At 40.0% G+C, this 27,081-nt stretch overlaps 1 protein-coding gene across 8 annotated transcripts in view; it reads right to left on the reverse strand.

Moving 5' to 3' along the window:
• TNIK (TRAF2 and NCK interacting kinase) overlaps nt 1-27,081 on the reverse strand; it is a 393,297-nt gene that overhangs the window by 271,809 nt on the left and 94,407 nt on the right. The window contains exon 1 of one of the 8 annotated variants that reach the window (XM_043874423.1): nt 3,680-6,678. The exons of the other annotated variants lie outside the window; for them this stretch is intronic. The gene's annotated coding sequence lies outside the window, so the exon portion shown is untranslated. Of the gene's footprint in view, nt 1-3,679; nt 6,679-27,081 lie in introns of those variants that run through there. 8 annotated transcript variants of the gene reach the window in all.

Here is a 27,081-nt window from a genome sequence, read left to right on the forward strand (position 1 = left end):
TTTCATTTCCACTTATACTGATCATTTTTAATGCTAAACTCAAATTGCTGAAGTGAGATTAAGTCCCTGGACTATGAAGACAGCAGGGTTTGATTCTTGGCTGTCAGTAACTGGCTTGGTGACCTTAAACAAGCACCCTAACATTTTTGAGACTCATCAAGAAAATAGTAAGAAAATGGAACTCAACCTCTGGATCCTTGTGAGGCTTAAATAACACTTAGATCAAACTAAGGCTCAATTCAAATCAGTGTTTTGTGTTATTGTCATTTTAAAAAATTATTTAATATTACAGTAAGTGTTTTTTCTTTGGTTTACGAGGTATTAAGAATTCTTATATCTTACTAAGAAATATCAAGTACAAAACTTTTTAAAATAAAGAGGATGTAGTGGAAAACATCAGGGCTTTTGGACAAAAAAAAATGTGTCCAATTTTCAGATCTTTTACTAATGAGTTGTGTGTCCTTGGGCCATTGACATCGAACTATGTGCTTCAGTTCCCTCATAGATAAAATGAAGATAAAATTTCCAACTTTCAAGGTTGTCATGATCATGGAAAACAAAAAAAAAGGTATAAATCTTTAGCACACAGTGGGCCCCATTGATATTCTGAAGAAGTAGATGGCAAAATAAAGAAAATAAGAGAATTAATCAGTTTTACTTTGGCCAGTCATTAGCTAACAATCAGCCACTGTGAATGAAAAAAAAGTCCAGCATAGGCAATGAAATGTGAAGTGAAACCTAATTCATTTTTATAATATGACCTACTTCGGGCTATTTTTGATTCACAGGAACGACCAAAGTTACAAGGAGCTGATTCTGCAAAGACTGTTCATTAAAAGCATTTTCCTTTCTTTTCTTTATGGCTTTCAGCTTTGAAGGATAAGAAAACACATTTCAGTTACAAGCATCCTTTGAAAGACCCCTGGCACTAATCTCACAGTGTTACTTTCAAAATCTATGTGGTGTCAAAGGTTGCTGAGGACTGGGGGGAGATGGAGAGACTGGAAAGAAAATGGTTTTTAATTCCCCTCAAGTATGCAGCTTCCATTAGGCAGCTCTGAATGCCCTAAACAGATGATTCAGGTCTTAGTATTTGAAGGTTTGCAAAAATTAAACATTGAATGATCTTTTCTAAGAAGTACCAGTAGATATACCTAGGTGTATGCTCTATGGAGAAGGCCTAGCTGTGACAGGACAGTTTTCCATTTGGGACACAAATATGCTTCTTAGATACTGATCCCAAATCACTTAAGGGCTATTTAATCTTAGACAGCAGAACAGCTGAAGGAAAAATATTTTCAGCTGCTTTGTAGTATCTCTGTAAAGTGCCATTGTCTTTTCTTTCAGAGACCACAGTATTCTTAAACCAATTTAATCTACCCGCTAACAAAGATGGATGAAGAAAAGCTTATTTTCCCATAGGGCTAAACAAGGATTAATGATAACCAACCAAATTGTTTCTTAATTTTCTTTTCTTTTCCCTCTCCAGCTAGCCGTCTTCAGATAGAGTGTATAGATTTTCCCTTAGTTAAGAAATGTTAACAGAGAAGGCAACAGTATTCTAAAAACAGAGTTGATTTTTGTTGTTTTTGGTTTTGCTTCTGACATCCCAAAGATTCTGCCTTATAAACTGGAGGAGGGATGGGGACATTTTATAATGGGGGGGGGCAGTATTTTTAACCTGCAGATGGAGAATGTGGGGGACAAAAGCTTCTTGGGAGAATCTGATAAATGATATTGCCACTGTATTGTTCAAATCAAACCCAAATGAGAACCACTGCTATGTCCTTTAGACCTTCCGTCCCAATTATGACGACAACAAATCAGTTCATTAGGACACTCTCTTCCCGTCCACACAGAAACCTGAGTTAAAACACCCACAGGGCTCCTACCCAAGAAGAACAAACGGCAGGTGTGTAGGTGGGATAGGTCTGCTTGGCCTCATTTCAAAACATAGGGACAAAAGGCATTAGACGATCAATCCCTAAAATAACAGAAAAACTCAAGTTATGGAGGTGCCAGTTGTGACAAAATTTTTGAATTGAATAATACAAGCCTTTGAAACTGACATGAAAACAAGATTCCGTGATCTTCTGAAACTGCAGTACATGTTCTAATGCCTGACTGGGGGCAAAGCACTAAGGATCGTTAACTAGTTCCCAAACCTTGGGGTGAACCAGCTCCTCTCCTTTTTGAGTGAAGAAAGGGGCTGCCCAGATTTCGGGCCTTTCCCCAGCCCCTACCTCAAGATCTTCCATTCAAGAACAGCATGGCAAAGAAAACCTACTCAATACCAACTGCTGTCATTATCTAATGTCTTCTCTGATGACTTGACTTGCTAAAATGACAGGGTTTATTATTTTTAGCTTTCAGCTTTGGGGAGTTGATCAGTCAAAATAAAGTATGAAAATAGCACCTACTTGGTAAATGCAATTTCAGATGACTGCATCTTAAACTCACATTCATTATAGACTCATATAAAACTGATTTTTATTTGACTAAGGAAGTTCGAGAAGAAATAATAATAAATACTTTTAAGAGGCAGAATGAATAACTTCTTTTGTCTTAAATACGAGTCTATTTTGGAATCAAATCCAAAAGTAAGTTAATGATCAACAACAGATTCTTTTAAAGTACTTCAGGATAGATAGCAAAGTTAGAGAGGATTTCTGAATGTTCTAACATTCCATCTAGTACCTGTGAAATGCTTGAGAGCTCAGTTAAACGTAGCATTATAAATAGGTGGTGGCCACACATGCCTTTAATGGAGAACATAATATTTTTTTCCTTAAAAACCTCCTTTCAAATAAACCCAGGGACTTCCCTGGTGGTCCAGTGGTTAAGACTTCGCCTTCCAACGTGGGGGTGAGGAGCAGGGGGCGGGGGTGATGGTGATGGTGGGGTGTGTGTACAGGTTTCATCCCTAGTTGGGGAGCTAGTAAGATCTCACAGGCTCATGGCCAAAAATAAAAAATTAAAAAACCATAAAATAGAAACAATACTGTAACAAATTCAACAGACTTTAAAAATGGGCCATATTTTAAAAAAAAAAATCTTAAAGAAAAACTTAAAAATTATGCAGCTCATGATAATATTAAAGCCACAGAAAACCCTTTTTATCATTTAAAAATAATTTTTATTTTCATTTTATAATGTTTATAGAGGAAAATATGTAAAATGTAGTGGAACCCATCCTTTCTTTGAAAAAGAAAAGCTGTTCTAATATTAAAAGTCTATTTTTTAAAAAGTAATGATTGTTTTTTAAAACTGTGGAATAGTCAGTAAAACACAGAAAATTATAGAAAAGAAAAACAGTTATAAAAATAGGCATATATATATATATATATAAACTATATATAAACCTGTGTGTATATGTAGTTTCATATCCTGTTTTCTTTGGAATTAATATGGCATTTCCCCATGTCATTTCCTCATTAATACTGTTTTGAAGGGCTACTTATAATATCATATGGTTAAGCTCAAATTGGTTCAATCATTCTCTTATGTAAATCATTTGTTTACTATTTTTAGTGATCAGAATTAGCTTTACAAACAATATAATTGTGCACATTTCTGATCATTTCTTCAGAGACATTTGCACATTTTTACACATGGTCAAACTGCTTTCCAAAAAATTAACTTACTCTTTTTTTTTTGAAGTTACATTTTATAGACTTACTTTTGAAGAGCAAGCATCGGCCAACCTCAGCTCCAAGCACTGCCGCACATGACAAGTTTCCCCAGGGGCCGGAACCCTGCCAGTTTCACATCTATGGCTCTTCCTGGAAAGCGAGTCAGGACGGAATATCTGCTGTGAGTCAGGGCTGCTGGAGCCAAAGAAAGGTGTGAGATGCACAAATGCCTCCGGGTAATCCTTCTGCCAGCCAAACCACCTCCTGATTCAGCTGTAACCAAAAGCCAGGTGCATTCACTCAAACAGGAATCACTGAAATTGGAGGAGGGGGCAGGATGGCTGAGATGAAGAAAGATTTTTACCAAAGAGCTTCAAGTGTCAGATTTGGCACAAGATTCCCAGTAAAAGAAAGAGATACTCGGACACTGTCCATGATGAAGTGTGGCAGTGCTTGGAGCTGAGGTTGGGTGATGCTTGCTCTTTAAAACTGGGAAAACCTCAGCTGGGGATTTTGTTTCCCTAGAAATTATTTGCAAATTTGAGGGCATTTTGTTGGACAGAATGACCAAAAAGCAATAATGGATGGGAGGAGGTAAGGACAAGTAATCTTTGATATGCAGGTGAGTTCCATTTAAAAAATCATTCAGTACTGACATTCTTGAAGATATTTTGTTTGACAAGAAGAGGGTAGGGAGGAGAATGGAGTCTCTTTTGAATGTAATTTTATTTTGCTTTTCATTTATTTTTTATTTTATATTGGAGTATAGTTGATTTATAATATTGCATTAGTTTCAGATGGATGGTGAAATGATTCAGTTATACATATACATGCATCCGCTCTTTTTCAGATTATTTTCCCATATAGGTTATTCCAGAATACTAAGTAGAGTTCCCTGTGCTTTTTAATTTTAAATTCAAATTTAATCATTTGGAAATTTAACATAAAATCTGGCTTCTCTCAAAAAAAAAAAAAAATCACAAGACCTGACAACAATTCCCATGGCAATGACTGGGAAATGAGTACGAGAGGATGGATGGGTTTTATTCATTAGAATGACCTGCCTGGAAAGCCTCATCCTCCTGTAAGCTCTCTCAGAGGTCTTCTCAACTCTCTAGACTAGGGAAATTCTAGAAAGGCCCCATTTAGTGCCCATGCTCTCCATGCTCAATTACAGGAGAGATACAGCACTCCTCCTGCCAAAGATAGTTTTCATTGCCACCTCCTTCGCTTCCCTGACTGACTGAGCTAGACAATCCAGAAGTCCTCCAAATGGAGCCTGAGAGCAAGGCTCCCAGTGCCAGGATTTTGTTCTTCCCCTACACCATCACCACCAATACAATCACCACCACTCCCTGGACCACTCATGCACCAGGGCCTCCTCCACAAAGAATCCTCCCTGCAAGCTAAAGAGGATCTTCCCAAGGTCCATGAGAAACTCCAAACCCAAAAGCCTCAGGCTAGCCAGCGCCAAAAAAAAAAAAAAAGGAAGAAGACATACAAAACACTATAAACTTCGCCAAGGAATTAGATCCTGTTAGATTCACAATCTCTGGTCCAGATTCAGGTCTCTCTCCTGGGTTTGGCCTTGTCACCTAGGCCCTCTTAAGTCCTCGTTTCCCTTTCTGTAAAATGGGGATAACAAGACATCCTTCACAAGCGTGCCAGGGGGTGTAATGAGATCTTGAGCGTGAAAATGTCCTTCATGGGTCCTGGTGTGCAGTACGAGGCTTGGTGGTTGTTAGGCGAACGTGAAGTAAGTTAATAATACGCTTTTATATCCTGTGCAGCCAGGGTAACATGTCCTTGTCTGGACAGTTACACCTGAGAAAATAAAATATCAGTTGCCTTATCTGCCCCTGGGTACAGGGTATATTAGCTCCTTCCAGGAACTTCTAGTGTCAAATGGGTCCATTTCTTTTATCATTGTTTATCCATTGATGTGCTGAACAAAATGACAACTTCAAGTAAAAGACTGGTGCCGAAAACAACTATAGAAACTGCATCATTAGCACTGAGTCTAATAAATCCTGTATCAGAGATCAGAAATGGAGTTCAGGGCAGGAAAGGTGACTGACTACCTCCTTGTGAAAGAGACCCAAGAGGTCAGGGCAGAAAAGGAGAGGTTTAAGCTCCACCTAAAGGCAGACTGGAAGTTCACCTGGAAGACAATAAGAAGAGATGCATTTCAGACAGAAGGCCCTCTGTGCAAACAAAGACAATAAGACAGCATCAAGTGCTTTTGAGAAAATACAAGTAGTTTAAATAACTAACGCACCAGGGCTACTGAGAGAGAAAGGCAGGCGCTGAACCAGAGGACCCAGCATCCTCCCATAGCAGGGCTTGGATACTGGAAATGAGGTTTTAAGAACTGGAAAGATGGTGTCAGGGTTGCCGTTTAGAAAGATCACCCACGCAGCCTGCAATCTGTCTGCTGTTTTGGTGTGTCTGTCTGTCTCTCTACACACACTCCTCCACTGTGACTGTAGGAACAGAGGGCCCCTCCCCGAGCAGATGGAGTGAGCAGAACAGAACCCTCGAAGGGGTGCATGGAGAGATGAAAGGGAATGATGAAAATGGGAGGGTGCACGGAACATAGATCATTTCCATCAGGACCCCTGGGCAACAGAGATTTTTCAGGCCAAAGGGCTGATGCAAGGCCGCGTTAGGGCATCTGGAAACGCCCTTGCTCTGCAAGGGTTTCAAAAATATGACATTCGGTGTGAAAGAGCCTTCTAAAAATAGTCTAGCATCAGCTACCGAGCCGGCATTCCTTCTTTCTTTTACATATTAACTACCCTGACGCTGTGCCAAAAAAGAAAGGGTGGTCAGGGTAGGGTGGGGGGCAGACCCACGAAGGCCTGACCAGGTGCTGCTGTTTCCTCACCAAGGCTAACAGCACCACAGTGTTACCAGACCTCAAACATGAAAACCATTTCCTTAGGAAGAAGCAGCAAAGTATAAAGGGAACATGACTTGTATTAAGTTCAAAACCTGAGTCCTGAATAGTTGATCTATTCACTTGAAGAACTGGTAGCAGTTTTTTTTACCATAAACTGTCACAACTCCTATGATGACAGAATCTATTATTTGACTAGAGTTAACATCAGATCACTATCATTTGAGGTGACTTTCTTTTTTAAAAAATTATTTATTTATTTTGCTGTGCCAGGTCTTGCAGCACGTGAAATCTTCAATCTTTGCTGTGGCATGCAGGATCTAATTCCCTGATCAGGGGTTGAACCCGGGCCCCCTGCATTGGGAGCACAGAATCTTAGCCTCTGGACCAGCAGGGAAGTCCCTGAGGGGACTCTCCAAGTCTAGTTTTCAGAGAGAGAGACTGATCACGTGTCCCTTCAAAAACATTCTCCTTCTAAAAGCTAGTCACTAGCAACTGTCTTTTAGCTTGGGTTATACTGGGCAATCTCCATAATGCAAAAGGGCCTGGCTGAGCACACACGCAGTCAGGTCAGGGTCATGTTTTACTGGTATTTCTATCCCCAGGGGCAAGCACAGTGCCTGGTCAACACTGGCATGAAATAAAATTTTGTTTAAAAATCTAGACTAACATAAGAAAATGCTTAGATCATTTATTGCTTTTAGTAAGGCAATAATTTTCAGGTTTTTTAAATTGGCATGTGACTCATATAGAAAAAATTTCACTCTTTTAAAGTATACAGCTTGGTGAGTTCTGACAAATGTATAGTTCTGTAGCCACCGTGACAGGCAGCTCCCAAAGCTCCTCAGGCTCCCTTGCAGGATCCCATAATTCTACTCCAGGGAACCTGTTCTCCATCCTCATAGTTCTGCCTTTTCTAGAATGTCACAGAAATGAAATTGCAGAGTATACAGCTATGGAGACTGACTTCTCTCATTTATATTAAAGATTCTGAGATTCGTCTGTTATTGCAGTATTAGTTGTTTATTTTCATTGCTGAGTAGGATTCTGTTGTTTAGATGTACCATGTATTGCTTTCCCATTCTCCAAAGGATAGATACTTGGATCATTTCCAGCTTTTGCCTATTATGACTAAAGCAGCTATGAACAGTCACATATGGATTTTTCTATTAGCTTAGGTTGTATTTCTCCTGGGTAAATACCTACAAGTGGACTTGCCTGATTATACAGTAAGTGTATGAAGAAGTTTATAAGAAACTGCCAAAGTGTTTTTGAAAGTGGCTGTATGATGTTATATTCTTATCAGCAATTCCACTTGCTTCATAGCTGTGCCAACATTTGATATCGTCGGTCTTAAAAATTTTGGTCACACTCACCGTACAGAGTGTGTCTCACTGAACTTGAACTTGAATTTGCCTGATGACTGATGTTGAGCATCTTCACACGTGCAAACAGGCTGCATATGCTTTGTGTGGTGAGTCAAGTATCTTTCAGTGAAATTAAAACTATGTTATTTATTTAGATTTTTCCAATAATTCTGATTAATATTCAAAACTGATGAGACAGTTTTTTGTTTTCCTCTTTCATGAAATATTTCTAAGATAAACACTTCTTTGACTTCTCAGATTTCTTAACCATTTTCTTGTGGAAACAACTAAGACATGTTGCCCATACCATTCAACTATGTGTTTGTTTTTTTTTTTTAAATTAGACCTGTATTTCATCTTCACAGTTTTTCTATCTTCTTCCTCTCTCTCAGGGGTATGTTGCTGTCTCTCTGTTCCCCTCAAGTCACCCACCACACTAGCCATTTTAATCTGCTGTTTAATCAGCTATAAGCTTCTATTAATTATTTTAAAAATAAGCATATGGCTCTAAGTATAGGCCTGAAAGACTCTCCAAGAATCAAGCCCATACGCTTCTCCATGGGACCTGATGACATACATTTGGGGATTTATTTTCACGTCAGGGCTCTGTGTTAGACACAGACAGAGTCAGTTAATAATTGTCCCCAAGATCAGTGAAAAGAATCTCTATCAGCATTTCCAGATATTCCAAGAATATCTGAAGGGACTTACCAACCAACTCTGATGCATCTCTGAAGGAGTCAGTTTTTCCAGTTCTATATCCATAAACTATTCCAAACACAAGCATACCTCAGCAATGCTGCGGGTTTGGTTCCAGACCACCACAATAAAGCGAATATCAAAATAAAGTGAGTCACATGAATTTGTTGGTTTCTCAGTGCACATGAAAGTTATATTTACACTATATTTTAGTTGGTTAAGTATGCAGTAGCTTGATGTCTAAAAAAGGACATACCTAACTAAAAGATACTTCACTGCAAGAACCTACGATATATTACAGGGATCTCTAGTCAGTGCTCTGTAATGACCTAAATGGTAAGGAAATCCAAACAAGAGGATATGTAAGTATTTGTATGTTGGCTCACTTTGCCATGCAGCAGAAACTGATACAGCAGCGGTGTAAAGCAACTATATTACAAAAAAAAAGTGATCAGACTGGGGTAAAAGGAAGAACTGGATGAAGGTCGTCAAAAGGCATACACTTCCAGTCATAATATAAATTAGTAATAGGGATGTGATGTACAACATAATAAATATAATTAATACTGCTGTATGCTATATACGAAAGCTGTTAAGAGAGTAAATCCTAAGGGTTTTCATCATAAGAAAAACATTTTTTCTATTTCTTTCATTTTGTATCCACATGAGATGAGGGACGTTGACTAAACTTGTTGTGATAATCACTTCATGATGTATGTAAACCAAATTACTATGCTGTCCACCTTAAACTTACACAGTGCTATATGGCAATAATATCTCAATGAAACTGGGACTAGGGTGGGGGTAAAGAAAAAATTTCATTGCTAAAAAACACTAACCATAGTCTGAGCCTTCAGTGAGGCATCATCTTTTTGCAGTAGTAACATCAAAGATCACTGATCACAGATTACCATAATATAACAATAACGAAGAAGCTTGACATACTGAGATAATTTTCAAAATGTGACCCTGAGACACGATGTGAGCAAATGCTATTGGGAAAATGGTGCCAATAGACTTGCTTGATGCAGGGTTGTCACAAACTTTCAATTTGTAAAATATGCCATATCTGCAGAGTGCAATAAAAAAAGGAGGTGTGCCTCAACATATCATCATGTTTAAGGCCAGCACACTGGGGCAGGAATACAGAGCCTGCTTCAGTGCAGTGTATTAAAAATAAGTTCCAAGTGATTCCCTTTTGTTCATTTTAATGAACTTATGCTCAATGGAACCCTCATAGGGATCTGAAGTCCAGGCTCTCTCAGCCTGGAAGAGCCTTTGGTTCCAACGCAGCTCCATTCCTTCCAGCAATCATGGCCTTCTGCTCTAAGACAGCTTCCTCATCTATAAAATGGGATTAATAAAGTATATACTGCCCACCTCAGAGCACTCTGCGCCAGCTAAAGAAGAAAGAGAATGTGACAGCATTACTTCTAAAATATGAAAATTCAGTAAATGTCTTGTTGCAAACACATACTAAAGAAGATACAACTGCATCTTCGAATACTTCGCTCATGTTTTTCGGCCACTGGGGTCTGAATTACTAGCCTGTGGTTCACCAGTAAGCCTAATTTAATAAAACAAGATGAATATAATTTGAAGTTTAATTTACTCACATCTTTTTCAAGCTAGTGAACACAGTGCAGCCTGCCCACACAGCACACAGCTCAAGGCACCTAGAACGCCTAAGGTTCTGGTCTTAATGATGCTTACTTGTGAACTCTACTCCTTTCTCCCAAAAGGCTACCAGCTCCCTAAGAACAGTCCTGGAATGCATATATAGAACCTACATGTAACTGGTGTACCAAAGATACTTGGGCAGCAAATAAATTTTCAGAATGTGCCAGACTGTTCCAAAGCAGTCACCTTCTTCCAAAGATATCATGGAAGAAATAATCAGGCAGTAAAATGGAAACAATTCCTTCTTTGGTCCAAAAGTCCCTCCCCTGTCCCCTTCATCACAATGGCATAAAGATCCTTGGTCTTATAAAACACAAACACACACACACCCCCTACAAATTCAGAAATAAGCAAGGTTTCCTACTCTTCTAAGGCAGAACAAAAGTTGAAGAAGGATAGATGGATGGATAAAGGATGGATAAAGAAAGCTATTTAAGAGGCAGATGGAAGTACTTGAGGCATCTCAATAGTCCAGTGTATTAAAATTGTCACATTATTGAGACAACAGACCCAGACACCTACCTGATAATTCAGGCTATGCCAAGGTGATTTCAGAAGCCCAAATCTGTCACAACCCCACACTCCATGCAAACATTCCCCATCCACTAACTGGGGCCTGAAGTTTCACAATACGGTAGACAAGCCTCTCTCTGAAATGTTACTCAAAATAGCTTAGATGAGTGACATTTGGGATGATACTAGGACCAATATTTCTATTCTAAAAAATATGCATTTACTTTAACGTTGACTAGAAAATAGTCAACATTATAAAGATTACAAAACCACAAGTTCATGGCTATCAATATAGTTGTAAATTGAGTACAACTGTCAGCATAAAGAAAATTAGTAATATTATATCACTATTAGTAATACTATAGATGAATCTGTCAAACCTCATTCAAGTGTATACTGAAGAACAGTGTATTTCATCATATGTAAATTCTCCCTCAATTCTTAAAAAAATTACAGTACAAGTGGGTATGCAGATGAGGTAGGTATCCTAAGGTATTATGTGGAAACAAAAGCCTGAAAAACAAGGTGATCATTCCACAGACATTCAACAAGTTCATCCATGTATGGACCAGGCACTGGTGATAGCTACAACCCAGAGAAAGTCTTTATCCTCAAGATGCTTCCAGTCTAATAGAGGAGAGACCTAACACCAAAAATATCCCAGATATTCATTCTGTTCATCAAGTACTGTTGAATCCACTATCTCATTTGACCCTAATGGAGGAATTCCTGAAGTCAACAGAGCTGTTTCTAGAGATTTATAAAATGGACACAATGCCCAGCAAGCCCTGGTACCCCATCTCTACGAAGGGTTCCTCCACAGCAGTATATTTTAAAGATTTCTAGCATCTTCTTTATAGTCCTTACAGGTTAGCAAACAGCCACAAAAATGTCTCACTTCAAAGTAGGGGTTTTGTGGTGATAATGATGGTGGTGATGATAGTGGTGGTGTCTTTGTGTTTCCATTTTCCTTTTTTTGTAAAGCAGCAGTTTCATGGAAGGAACATATTATGGCCATTCAGTACTGAAAACTGTGTAAATCCCATCCAAGAAAGGAATTACTTACGGCCTCATTTCAGGGAAGTATTAGATGATCAGACCTTCCTTGCATTTTGCCCAGCTCAGAATTATAAAAGCCAAAGGCTAAGTTTTGTGAACATTGCCTTAAAATAGAATCACACCAAAATTTTATTATTTAACTCACTGTGTTTTTTCAAAATCATCTCTTTTGACATCAACATTAAGAAATTCTCATTTTTCTTAACTGATTCCTACTTGAAACTATCCCCATTTGATTAAACAAATTTGCTAAGATGGTTTAGGATTCTTAGCCTTGCTAAAATTATGGACACTATTTTAGTAAGAATATTTAATTCTGTATAATTTATAACATAGTTGTCATAAGATCCAACCAATATAGAAGCTACTGAGATTAATAACTCATTTGTACACATATCATGTACTTAGATCTCAACTCCAACACCATCAAGACTTTTCCTAAATTGGTGTTCCCTATCCCTTTATTAGAGATAATGAATTCGTCTCATGGACAGGAGCAGATAATGATTTCCATGGTCTCAACTGATATGAATCAACCCCCTTGGGGTTGGGAATATGTCTTAATTGCATCCTTGTTCTTGAACTAAACTACTGCTTCCATTTGATTTCTTCCCTTTTTAACTTACCCAAATGATTTTCATTCTTACCTCACTCATCAACTTGTCAATTGGAGAACAGGAGCTATTTCCTTTCTTTGTTTGGGATTCTGGCTACAACCCAGGCACCATTTTCCAAGTAATTAATGAGCCCTGCAATGTCCTGGCTTGTGACCACCAGCCTCTTCCTTTGTTACATTTCTTGCTGGGAGAAGGACTGAATATAAGAGCAGGCAGTAGACTGCCACTTAATGAAGAGCAAGCTGCTATTTTTAGGTGAATATACCCTAAGTTCTTTTACTTAGCCACACAGCAAAAAGTGTGTGTTTATAGTTGTATCGGAGGCTCATGAAGAAATCTGAGAAGCAGAGGTATTTACAAGTTAAGGATTTCTAACAGGCAGGAGCTGTCACAGGGCACAATCTGGTTGGGGGGGACTCAACCTTTGTTCCCAATTGCTAGCCCAGAGTTGCTTTTTGTGTATCAGCAAAGAGAAAACATGAGAAGTAATTTTCGGTGAAGGATAAAAAGAGGTCGAAAATGAAAGTGGATTTTGTTTCCTTCTTTATTCCTTAGAGGCAAGGGGATAAAATTTTGAGGTTTACTTCCCCATGATTATTCATGTATTCTAAAAGCATACTTTTAACATCTTCTAGGTATCTAGCATTGGTCTGGGTGCTAGGACAGAGTACTCATTAAATATAGAGTCCTTATCCTCATGGAAGAGTTTGGTGGAAAGAGACTGAAATGAGTAAGTGAATGGATGAATAAATGACAAATTCATGATGAGTGCTATGTTAGAAAAAAGTTAAACAGTAAGGAGAATAAGAAATAGGAAGTCCAGAGGGTGAGGTATTACTTTCTAAGAGGCAGTCCAGGAAGGGCCCCTAATAAAACGACATTTGAGCAGACAACTGGAGGAAGTGAAGGATCAAGCAACAAGGACATCCCAAGGAGAAGATTCCAGGCAGATGAAATAGCAGATACAAAGGCACTGCAGTCAGTTCATGCTTGATGCAGCTGATCAGTCATTTCTCTAAAAGCTTATTAATCTATGCAGAATTGAGCCACTGTAGATAAATAACCACTCTTTTAACACCCAAAACATTGATTTTACCATTTTTGAAGAAAAATCATTGAATACGTGTTATGTAATCTTCTGCCTTGTTAGAGACATGGTCCATAATTAAATCCTTTCTGATGATTTCCATGTGTAAGTATCATACTTCATTCACAGACATATTAAGCACATAATCTAAGTATCACATTCTACTTATTTTATTTATTGAACCTAGTTTTTACCAGGTAGTGTGTGAGTTGCTGGAAACAGTATGATGGGCAAAGAAGATAAGTCCCTGCCCTTACAAAGCTTACAGTCAGATAAAGGAGAAAGGCATTATTCAACTAGATATACCTTAATCTGAAGGTATGTGGGTGGAGCATGGGCTAGGAAAGCTCAAAACAGGGACTGGGATCTTCTGGAGGATGAGAAAAGGTTTTTGTAAGGAAGTGATATGAAGGAGTTAATAAAAGGAGAAGCATTCCAGGAAGCTGGAACAGCATGTGTGAAAGCCCTGAGATGGGCGGGAATAAGCTAGGTTTGCTGTATTAAAAGAAAGCAATGTGTCTGAATCCCAGAGAGGGAGGGAGAACAGCAAGAAAACTGAGTTAAGACTGTAGTCACATCTGAATCTTGTCTTGATCAAATGGGAAACCATCGGAAGGGTTTCAGGCGGAGAAAGACAGTCAAGTAAACATTTTTGTATGACTCACTGTCTGCATGGTGGGAATGCAGGGCTGCAGGGGTAACTTCAGGGGACAATCCACTGCAGATACTCAAATGAGAGATGTTCATTGCTTGGAAGAGGACAGTAAACAGAGGGAATAGAACAGTAAGCAAGTAGAGTGATGGAATCAGATTCAGAAGATTAAGAGATGTTATGGGTGATGTTTACTTGGTTTTTGGAGTTATGTTCTTCATTCATTTGTTCATTTGCTGGAGGAAAAAAAAATAAAATAACAAGATATCCTAGCTCAGGCACCAAACAGACAGAGCATAGCACATCTTGGCAGTCAGCCTGGTTCTAAGTAGTACCTCAATCTCTGATACTCAAGTTCCTCAGTGGCCCCAAAGCTGGCCTCTGGCTGAGAAGGAACTGCCACAAAATAATCTGAAGAGAAGCCTATAGGCTACATTAGGCTCGGGACAAATGAGCTCCTGATCCAGATGATTTCCATTATGGTGGCACTTAGCCGGTCACACCTACAGAGAAATTAGCAAAGTGGGTGACTCATTAGGATTTTCTTTCCAGAGAGCAAAGCACCTAAATAAAGACCCTTGCATTTAGCATACAATACCGAGAAGACATCTGAGCAGCAGCAGCAGCAATTTGGGAGAACTTCAAATGTGGCATTTAGGTTTGAGAGAGGAAGTTCCAAATCAGAGAATTGATTTCACAAACAAAAAGCTTTTATAATGGCCTGTCCTGGAGAAGACATTAGTAATGAGAGGACAAAGAGAAAAGCCATCCTCCTCTAAATACCTAGGGAAGTGACTTCTTAAAAAAGAGCAGGTGGAAAGAAGAATTTTAATGTCATCAAAAGTGAGTGTTCTTCCTCTTTGCCAGAAATAGCTGAGAGGCTAAGTCACTCATGAGACCATAAAAAAGGATGGCTTATAAATGAGCTTGAAGCCAAACAGTGCTTTATAGTTTTTTCTATGCTCATCCAAGAATTTAATGGACTTTATTCACCTTAAGATTACCTGTTTATGGTCACAACAGGTTAGGATAATACCTGCAAGTTTGTTTTTGACATATATCCATCATAAACCCAAATCTTTTTTTTTTTTTTAAGCCTTTCAAAGCCTTACATGTCTTATGTCCAAACCAGACAACATGTACCTTTGGGGCACATGTCATTCTATGGAAACTGCGTGTAGTCAATCAGTCAGTCATTAATAAATAAACTGTAATCTGCCTTCACTGATCAAGCTTGCTTTAATTGCTTTTACAAAAAGGTGCATGTTCTTCACGCATTATGTAGCTTAAATAAAACATTTGACCAAGTTGTTTTTCAGAAACTTGGAGTCAACTGTGTCCAGTTTGAACTTGCGCCGGTTGGTTGAGACTGGTTAGGACCATTAATCCTCCAACTGTGCATGTGCCAGTGTCCACTAGGTGATTTTTTGAAGTCAGACAGCCAAAAACTCCACCCTCAGATTTTGCTAAGGCCGCCATATTCTGTATACACGTCCCAAGAAGAAGTGTGTAGTTGAATTATGCCTTCGCAGAACAACAGTTATCTCACTTTTTTCTCATCTCCAATCACCTTTCCCCACACTCCCCATACCTCAGCTTTATCCCACAAATAAACAGGGTCCCCACCTTCTGGGAGGTGGACCTGAGACTTATCTCCTCACTTGGCTGCCTTGAGAATAAACCCTTCCTTTGCTGCAAACCTCAGCGCCTCAGCATTTGGTCTGCTGCATATATGGCAAATGAACCTGGTTTGGTTAACACTCTGCTGGTGTGACCAGTAAGTGTGGGAAGCTACAAACCCCTTTTAAAATCTATCTTTCCATAAGAATTAAGTTCAAACAATTTTAAGTTGAAGCAACAATGACCATTCTAGTGTGTATAAAGCAAAATGCACCTGAATCTTCTAGAAAAAACACAAAATTCCAAATCCATTTCATGTTTGCAGTTTCCCCACCACCACCCTGGAGGAGCCCCCAGACCTCCTGAGATCAGGGGATGCACACTTACAGGCTCGACACCTTCCTCAGGCATTGCGGGTACAGCGCCTGGGACCACAAGGCTTTTTGAAACTGACAAAAACGTCCTACCAATTTTAAAATCGGAAGAAAACAATGAATCTTAGAGCAAACTAAATGTTTTAATATAGAATGTTAATACATTTGTCTTTATAACAAGGAAGTTGTAAAATCTAACTTAAAATGCTTTTTATGGAGTCAAGAGACCACAAAGGCAAAAGTAAGTGCCAAAGGCGCATGGAAATCACACTGTGAAACTGGGTGGTTAGTTCTGTCATGCTGGTAATCCTCAGAACACAAGCGACAATGGTATTTCTTAAAGTGTGGTGGTCACAGAACACCATGATATGGTGGAATAATGGCTAACATTTTTAATTTAAAAAGTATGTATTATATATTAAAGTGTAATTGAAAATAATGGGTTTTCCATTTATGGTAGCAATAAAGTTTACTTTTTGGAAAATTAGAAATTTGGATGCTGGCCTGATTGCGTAATTCCATTTTCAATCATACATCATAATTGTTTTTCAGAATTAGTAGGTCACAGTGTTGAGAGTAAGAGATATTTGTTGACTGGAACAAAGCACCTCGTTTCACTGGCTCATGAAATGATCCTACTTAAGTTTTGCATTGTACACAAAGAGGCAGATAATTGATAAAGATTCCCCGCAAGAATAAGACATTCATGTAAAAATGAGATCAGCCAGTCCAGTCCATCCAGCTGGGATCATTTTACAAGGGTCAGACAGTCTTGGAGCATAAACTAATCACTCTGGGTCTGGAGGACGCCAGATCCTAATTCCCAAGAGGCAGCATCACACAATCAGATTGTTTACCCTGGCTCAATACAAATTTGACACATTTTCCCAAAAATGCCTGTCTGGGGCCCTATCAAAGCAGGATGATGGAAAGTCAGAATGATTTTCTGGCCTGGTATATCTAACATTCCAACAATCCATTCCATTTCAGTCTTGTTTTGGAGGCAGGGAAGGATACTTTCCCCACCATACCTGAAATCCATTCATTCTTGCATGCTTTAGTTCCCCCGATCTCAGGATCATTGTTGAATTTGAAGCAGCCAGTGGCATGCAAAGACCTTTGAAAAGCAGCATTCTAGGGCTTCTTTTCCTCTTGTATGTCCCTGGTCACTCAGTGGTAAAGAATCCGCCTGCCAATGCAGGAGACACAGGTTAGATCCCTAGGTTGGGAGGATCCCCTGGAGGATATGGCAACCCACTCCAGTATTCTTGCCTGGGAAATTCCACGGACAGAGGGGCCTGAGGTAGAGAGGGAGATCATTATTCCACGTGTGAGATTAAGAGCATCTCTTCTGTCACTGAGCCATCTGTACTCCAGCGCCCAATGATCCAGAGGAAGCAACTAATAATGTCAAATTCTCCAAAATGGCGAAGCCTTGACCTAAACGTGTTTAGTACTCGATGGTGGTGGTGGTTTAGTCAGTTAAGTCATGTCCGCCCGATGGACTGTAGCCCACCAGGCACATCTATCCGTGGGATTTTCCAGGCAAGAATACTGGAGTGGGTTGCCATTTCCTTCTCCAGGGCATCTTCATGACTCAGGGGTCGAACCCCGGTCTCCTGTACTGCAGGCAGATTCTTTACCATCTGAGCCTTCAGGGAAGCCTTAGTAGTCAGTAAGTGTCTCTAACTCAGGGTACTTTGGATGTGAGAGTTGGTGAGTGAAAGTCATTGAGTCGTGTCGGACTCTTTGTGACCCCATGGGTATAGTCCATGGAATTCTCTAGGCCAGAATACTGGAGTGGGGAGTCTTTCCCTTCTCCAGAGGATCTTCCCAACCCAGGGATCAAACCTAGGTCTCCCGCATTGCAGGCGGATTCTCTACCAGCTGATCCTCAGGGAAGCCCAAGAATACTGGAGTGGGTAGCCTATCCCTTCTCCAGCGGATATTCCTGACCCAGCAATCGAACCAGGGTCTCCTGCACTGCTGGTAAATTCTTTACCAACTCAGCTATCAGGGAACCCCATGAGACTTGGTCAGTCAGTCAGTTCAGTCGCTCGGTCATGTCCGACTCTTTGCGACCCCATGAATCGCAGCACGCCAGGCCTCCCTGTCCATCACCAACTCCCGGAGCTTACTCAAACTCATGCCCATCGAGTCGGTGATGCCATCCAGCCATCTCATCCTCTGTCGTCCCCTTTTCCTCCTGCCCCCAATCCCTCCCAGCATCAGGGTCTTTTCCAATGAGTCAACTCTTTGCATGAGGTGCCCAAAGTACTGGAGTTTCAGCTTCAGTATCAGTCCTTCCAATGAACACCCAGGACTGATGTCCTTTAGGATGGACTGGGTGGATCTCCTTGCAGTCTAAGGGACTCTCAAGAGTCTTCTCCAACACCACAGTTCAAAAGTATCAATTTTTTGGCACCCAGCTTTCTTCACAGTCCAACTCTCACATCCATACATGACCACTGGAAAAACTATAGCCTTGACCAGACTTGGTACCACTATGTAAACAGGGAACTATTTTACTGTACAGTTAAATGAAACAAGTACATGCAGTACAAATTCTCTGGAGGAAATGCTTTAATACTGAAGAACAACTTGTGATTAGCATATCAATAGGAATAAATAAACAGTAGTTTTAAGATACCTAAGGGCACTTAAGGACAGAAGGTTTTCGACAAATTTCTTAAACTTCTTTTATGCTCTGAAACTAGTTGGAAAATTCTTTCTTCTGAGATACTTTAAAAGGTCAAGTACAGCTCATATCGCCTCTCTGAAAATTAATAAGGTTTTAATGTACTCAGAAATGCAGAAGTGGTGCCAAGGTTACTTGACTGACCCAGGCCAAAGAACCTTCTAGAAGAGCAACATATTTTGGCTGGGTTTTTACCACGAAGTTACCTGTCCTCTTAAATGGGCTATTTAAAGAACATTTATTTCAATATATTAGCAGAATTACTAGGTCACTTATAAGCAGCAAGATAAGTAACATTTTTTAAATGATCAAAGAGGAGAAATAAATTATGTAAACAATTATGAAGGAAAAATGGCTTGCTAGTGTAACCCCTCTACTTTAAAAGGGACCCTAAAAACTAGGGACAGTACTTTTAAGTTAAAGGTTACATCACTGAATGCCTGCATTCAGCCCACCATGCTTTCATTCTTCTAATTAATTATATCTGCTTAAGTCTTTGGCATCAAAAGGTTGTGGGTGGTTTCAGCTTCTAGCACAAGTCAAGTTTTCTAAGGTCAGACTCTTCATCTGAACAGCAGGGATCATAAGCAGTAAGTATCTACATTTCATGAGCTTGTGGAATGGAGACTTTTCTATAATGGGTATTCTATGTATACCCTATACATACATGTTTGTATACAAGTACCGCTTCTATTGTTAGCAAAACAAAGCCAGTCCTTGAACTTTAAAGAGACACATGAACCACAAAAAAGTCGAGAACTTTCACTTAAAACCGCAATGAGATACCACCTCACACCTGTCAGAATGGCTACCATCGAAAAGACAACAAACAACACATGTTGGTGAGGTCGTGCACTGTCAGTGGGATTATACGTTGGAGAAGCCACTATGGAAAACAGAATAGAGGCCCCTCAAGAAATTAAAAATAGAACTGCCATATGATTTAGTAATTTCACTTCTGGGTATTTACCCTAAGAAAACAAAATCATAATTCAAAAAGATGTATGCATTCCAATGTTCACTGAGGCATTATGTACAACAGCCAAGATATAGAAGCAATCTAAATGTCCATTGGTAGAAAAATGAATAAAGATATGGTATACACACACATATATATATAAGTCAGTATCACTCAGTGATAAAAAAGAATGAAATACTGCCATTTTCAACAATGTGCATGGACTTAGAGAATATTATATTATGTGAAAAAAGTCAGAGAAAGACAAATACCATGGGCTCTCGCTTATATGTATAATCTTAAAAACAAAACAAAGACAGACTCATAGATACAGAGAATAAATGGGTGGTTGCCAGGAAGAAGGAGAGGGAAGATAGGTGAAGGGGATGAAGAGGTTCAAATGTACAATTATATATAATAAGTCACAGGGATACAGCATTAGGAATACCGTCAGTAATACTGTAATAACTCTGAATAAGACAACTGGTTATTAGATTTATGATGGTGATCATTTCATAATATATGCAAATGTCAAACCATTATATATATACCTGAAACTAAAATAACATTGTACATCAACTATATTTCAATTAAAAAAAACCTGCCAGCTAAAGTGCATATTAAATCTAAGAAACTCTTAACATAAGAGAGGACTCAGAGTAAAAAAAAGGAGATTGTTCTTAGAGTTCTAAATGCATCTTAACTTCTAAGGTTTAAATCTAGAAAGGTAGAAACATTCTTCCTCAACATGACCTTTGACGGCACACAGGTCACTGGGGTGTGTTTGCTGGTAAGCCAGTTCTTAGGCTTTGAGCATTTCATCAGGTGTGCCAGTCCTTTGTCTGACCAAAGCTGGTGTCTGTTATTTCTTACAATTTTTATTCTGGAGAACTTTTGTAAATATTCCCCACCCTCCAAAGTACATGTTAGGATGTGTATGTGCATGCTAAGTCGCATCAGTCATATCCGACTCTTTTCAACCCTATGGACTGTAGCCCTCCAGGTTCCTCTGTGCATGGGACTTCTCAGACAAGAATACTGGAGTGAGTTGCCATGTCCTCCTCCAAGGGATCTTCCCGACCCAGTATCAATCCCGCATCTCTTATGTCTCCTGCACTCGTAGGCAGGTTCTTTACCAATAGAGCCGTCTATAAAGTGCCATTATTCTCGTGGCTCAGATGATAAAGAATCTGCCTTTAATGCAGGAGACCTAGGTTCCATCCCTGGGTTGGGAAGATCCCCTGGAGAAGGAAACGGCAACCCACTTCAGTACTCTTGCCTGGAGAATCCCATGAGCAAAGGAGCCTGGTGGCTACAGTCCAAGGGGTCGCAAAGGGTCGGACACAACTGAGGGGCTACGCTTTGACTTTCATTCTAATATAATCAGCTTTCCTGACCCCATTTATATTGTAGGGTGACACTGTACCACCAGAAAGAAAACTGACCTCAACTGCTACCTCTTCGCAGGGAGAAATCCAATTCAAATAAAATAGAGAACTCTGTCAACATAAACACCAAATAAATACACAAACCCTTGCACATCTACTCAGTTTTTGAAACTAATATTCAACACTAGGTACTTAATTGCTTCTATTTTAACCCAAAACACAAACTTGGAAGAGGGAGTTTCCTCCCCTATATTTACCGTGGGATAGACACTAGACACAGAGGAGTCAGTTAAATCTCACCTGCTCACAAACCTTAGCTGGTCAGCTCCCTGAGCTGTGCTCCTTGGAAATCTGAAAAGAGAACCCCTGGGCTTTACCCAAGACCACAGAGAGGATGGTTTGTTAGCAGAGCTCTGTGGGCCTGTGAGTTCTGTGCATCACATCCTTCTTGAGAGGTATGATCCTGAGTAAGACGTTTGAAACCTCTGGATGTTCATGGTCTCAGTCAGCAAATGGCTATCACAACCCTACATAATCTCTGGATTCAAGTGTTAGAATAACAACATGAGGACCACAGACTTGGAAACGCAGAGATGTTCCCTAGAAACAAACGTACAGAATAAGGAATCCCTTCAACACTGATAATGTAGATGGCAGAATGCTAGTGGTGATGGAAGCAGGGAGTACAGTGGGACAGGAAATATAATCAGTACCTGTTTTGTTTTTATGTGGGATTCCCAGGTGGCGCTAGTGGTAAACAAACCACCTGCCAATGCAGGAGACATAAAAGATGTGAGTTCAATCCCTGGGTCAGAAAGATTCCCTAGAGGAGGGCAAGGCAACCCACTCCAGTATTCTTGCCTGGTGAATCCCATGGACAGAGGAGCCTGGTGGGTTACAATCCATCGGGTTGCCAAGAGTTGGACATGACTGAAGCGATTTACCAGGCACACTTACTTTTATGTATTCATAAATATGTGGATCTGAAGGAGAACTAACACCATGATGTATAGTATTAATGCCAGACTTCAAAGACTACAATTGATCATGGTGTTACTCGTCAGCTGAATCAGGTACTCATAAATCTCTTTCGCTTCTAGACTGGAAAACAATGTTCAAACAAAGAGCTTTTTGTTTGGACACTGCTATTTTGTTTCGGGCTTTGTTGGCAGGCTTATTGTACCCACCCACCCCCCATTTTCTGTTTTTCCCTATCCCCTACCAACACTCCAACACTGGTTTCTTGGCCACACCTTAAATTTAGAACATATTTACTCAGATGATTAACTATAGCCATTAGCCTTGTTCAAGCAAGTCTTGTCCTGAGCAATGGATAAGCTGGAGACCGGAGGAAGAGGGCAGCCTTGGCTCCTTCTTAGTCATCCTCGCCTCCCACCCCATGCCCATCCTGCTGTAGACCATCAGGGCTGGGCGCCAAGCACCAACTCCTCTCAGCACTCAGAGGCAGGCATATCCACATGGGGACAGGAGTGCTTCTGGTGCTTAGCTTCCTGATCAGTTCCTTTAGGGAAGGTTTTGAAAGTTCTGAAGGAGCTCTCAACATGGATAAGTGGATACAAAACAGTAGAACAAAATGTACTAAGCGTTTGGGTAACAAAACATTTCTGCTGAAATCACTAGGTGAATTAGCTGGGGGAAATCAGAGTCTGCTTAATTTGAAAATCCTTTTAAGAGGCAATCAACTCTGCCTCCATCAAAAAAAAAAAAAAAGGGGGACACATTGTCCATTGCTTTCACTAACTTTCACTCTTTTGACACAAAAGGATAAAGAAGGAGATGAACACAGGTCAAACTTCTCATTGAAGCACCTGATACTTTAGAGGCAGTGCTGGTGTACTTGGGTCATGGGTACTACATACTTATAATCTGTACTGGAAAAAAGTGAATAGTGTGGTCCTTAATGGAAACAGAAATGGGAAGCCTACACAGGGCTTTTCAACCTGCACTCATGATTCAACAAACAGTTTGCATCTTGACACTGTTGCCAGATCATTCTCAACTAAACTACCCATGAATTCTTTCCTTTTTCCCTCTGTTTGTCTCTCCCATCCTCAACCCCAAATACACAAACCTAGGCTACCCTAAGAGGAGAAAACACAAAAGCAAAGAGTAAGCAATTTGCCACCATGCCACATCAGGTTACAGCTAACTGGTCTTCCCTCTGCTCAGAAGAGAAAAAAGTACAGATATGCACCCGGAAAATATCTGCATGGTCTCCAGTGCAGTAAGATTCATCCATTTGCTCACAAAAGTACGCAACTGCAGCTGAGAGAATAAATCAATTCAATTCAACAAACATTTATCAAGCTCCAGTCTGACTGCAGAGTCTTTTGGGGAAAAAAAAAAAATCATGCACCTGGCTATTGGGAGATGATTTTTGAAGAAGTCTAGAAATACGCTATTCCTGCCCCCTCCCATCAAAAACAAGGCATGAGAAAAGAAGAAACCAACTCCTTCAGACGGTAAGTACAGCAGCATTTTATGCTGTAAAATGTAACAAACTGAAGCCATGCCGGTTTCCTTTTGTAGATGGAAAAGAATTAACTTCTTATCTTTCTTGGGAAATAACAATTTGGTTCCTTGTATAAAAAAATGTTATCACTCAACCATCAATCACCCTTTGGTATTTTCGATATAGAGATTAGATGAAGTATATATTGAAACAAGTTAAGGCATCACTGCTTTATATTACACATTCAAATTGATCGGGGATCTATCCTAAATGAATTTTAAACATGCTATGCAAGAGCAGGGTAAAACCAATCCCTGCCAAACATTTTAGGGGGATTTCCACATCTCATCCTCACCCCAGATTTCCTCTTAGGAAACTGGCATGTGGAGCTAAGAGAAAAATTAGGGTATGAGACCCCAAGTCAAGTTCTATCACCTGCCTGCTTGGTGACCTCAGAAAAGTCATTTATAAACTGAGACCTCAACTTCTTCAAACTTTAAAACAGGAATAATCATACCCGCTTCTGTCTCACTTGTGGGGAGACTGTGAAAATCAAAATAATCAAGATAAAGATTTTATGAAAACTGTTATAATCATGGATATTGATGTTTAAGCCCACAGTCCTAGCAACAAGGTGGCAAAAGGAAACCCATCTCTGTCTCCAGAGTGTGTACCAGGGTCTTCACAAGTTTAACTGGCCTGTAGCCTCTTGGGTTTAGGAACCGGGACAGTTTTAGACTCATGTCCATGAAACCAGCTTCAGAAAGAAGGGGAAACGCTTTTATCATTATCCTATTTTTTTTTCTATTATACTGCATAGTAGGTGGACACTGTTTTTATTTATCAGTATTTAGTGTGTGTTAGCTATTATGAAATGCTGTATTGAGTGTCAGTCTCCTTGTTTTACAGGCTTACACAGCTGAGATAAAGCAAAAATGACACATATTCTACTGAGATTGTTGTGTCTGACTCTTTGCGACCCCATGGACTGCAGCACACCCAGCCCCGCTGTCCTTTACTGTCTCCCGGAGTTCACACAAGTTCATGTCCATTGAATCGGTGATGCCAGCCAATCATCTCCACTGAGATAGGGCACTCCAAAATCAGCAAAACATGGAAGTGGTATACTTTTTTTGTTTTTAATCAGTATTTTTAGCCATCTACTCTGTATTGGCACTAGAGAAATAGCTAGGTAACGTTCCAGAACTCAAGGAGCTCAGAGTTCCTAGAGTGGAAACATCCAGACAGAACATAACAAAACAGGGAGGGCAAGGTGAGAAAGAGAGGTCAGCTGGGGTCCCAGGGAGCAGAGAAGGGTTAAGGATGTCAGGCAGGTGGCAGGAACAAACAGACCCTGCAGGCATCGTGTCATCACTGAACCCACAGGAGCCAGGATCTACCAAAGATGAGGCTAGAGGGGAAGACAGAGGTCACGTGACAAGGAATCCAGGCCTGGGGACCGCAGCGTGGGGCTGCTCTATGGATGGATGCAGGAGGGGAGTTCAGAGGAGTAGCTGAGAAGGGATGCTACATCGGGGACACCCCCACTATCCTCCTTCTAGAACACTCTGTCGTTATGTGAACTACTGGATTTCCTATGGAAAAACAAACATTTTCCTACTAAAAAAGAAAACAGTTGATGCAGTAAAGGTAAAGGGAAATCTCACTGTAAAACTGCAAGAAAAAGAATCACAGCCCAAAACAACTGAATAAAGAAAACATGAACAATACTCGGAATGGATTCGTATAAAATGCTGCAGTGGAACTGACCTCTTCCTCTACTTCTACCTCTACCTGAGAAGGATCATTTTATTTAGACATAAACAGGGTAGAAAAGTCAAGCGTGTCAGCCAGTTTCAGCTTCTTAGAACAAGATGCTGCTCTGTAAGTACTGGGTGGTCAGTCACCTGGAGGACAAAGCAGACTGGTGAGTCATCATGAGAAGCACAGGTTTGCAGGACCCTTTGGGGCCTGATAGAGAGTTGGTATTACAAGAAGCTCACAGGAAACCATCACTTCTACAATTAAGATTACTGGCAATATTTTAAAAGAGAAAGGCAAGGCAGGGCTGGTGTGGGGGAGAAGGAGTGGGGAGTAGGGAGTTACTGTTTACTGTGTACAGAGTTTCAGTTTGGGATGATGAGAAAGTTCTGGATTTGGATTGTGGGGATGGTTGCACAAGTACTTCATGCTACTGAGCAAAATTTTATAGCATTGGTATTTTACCATGATAAGAGGATGGGGGGAGGAAAGAGGCAAAGAGAGACAAAGAGACAAAATTAAAAAGTAGTAAGATTTCTAATAAACTCAGCTGAGAAACTCCTACTACCTTCCTCAATGTGACACACAGAACAAAACTGAATTTCTCAAGAAATACTCTAAAGAAAGACGTCATCTGGAACATGCTAGTGGTCTGCCAAAGACAGTAGTCCCAACGGGCTATATTATGTAATCATGGGCCAGTTTTCTAAAACAATAGAGCGTCTTCTCCCTAAAGGAGACGGAACTCTTCACATACTTTAGTTCATAACTCTTCAGTCTAGAAAGATGACTTCGTTATTATCATCATTATGGTAGCTATTTTGTATTTGTTAAGAGTCTAGTAAGCCAGCTGCTGTTTTCTCTTCTTTTGTTGCAGATGGGAACAAAACAGACGGCATGTCTGTGCATTGCCTGGGAAAGCAAGGAACAGGACCGAAATCAGAATCCCTGCCCAAGGCCACAACATTCGGCAGAGGAGGCTGTGCTCTGCCCAACATGGAGGTTTGCGCAATGCTTCATGCCCCTACTGCAGAATCTCACCACCAAGCAGGGCTCCTACTTGGTGGAGAGCACATATTTGCTTGCCAGACAGCAGCTATTTATTTTTGCACGTGCAAAACATCCAAGTGGACTTAATACAATTATATTTGAGGTTAAACCACAGAGATAAGAAATTCAAACTAGGGCCCCAATTAATCACTCTTTTTAAGAGTTTCAAATGTTTTCCATGTCTAAATAGTTAAAACTGTACATGGCCCTAAATTCTGTGCCTATAATCCTGATGGAGTTTCATTCCACAGGTCACAAATCATCCCTCACTAATGGTAATTACTCAGTAACTATTGATTGTTTAATTACTTAAGACTGCCCTATACTCAACAAGTCATTACGGGTATTAGGAGATCTGAAAATTATAAGTCGCCAGAGTGCTGTGCATCAAGTTATTTGGCAAGTCACTGATATGAGATGAAAGGGAAGTATTTTAAACTAAAGCAATCTAAACACTTCAAAGGAAAGGTGGGTATACATGTGCCAAATTGATAATAGATATTTATTATAAAGGATGACACTGAATAAATAAATAAACAAGGTTAACAAAACCC

Source organism: Cervus elaphus, chromosome 19 (genome assembly GCF_910594005.1).
Source record: "Cervus elaphus chromosome 19, mCerEla1.1, whole genome shotgun sequence".
In the NCBI taxonomy this organism is placed as follows: domain Eukaryota; kingdom Metazoa; phylum Chordata; class Mammalia; order Artiodactyla; family Cervidae; genus Cervus; species Cervus elaphus.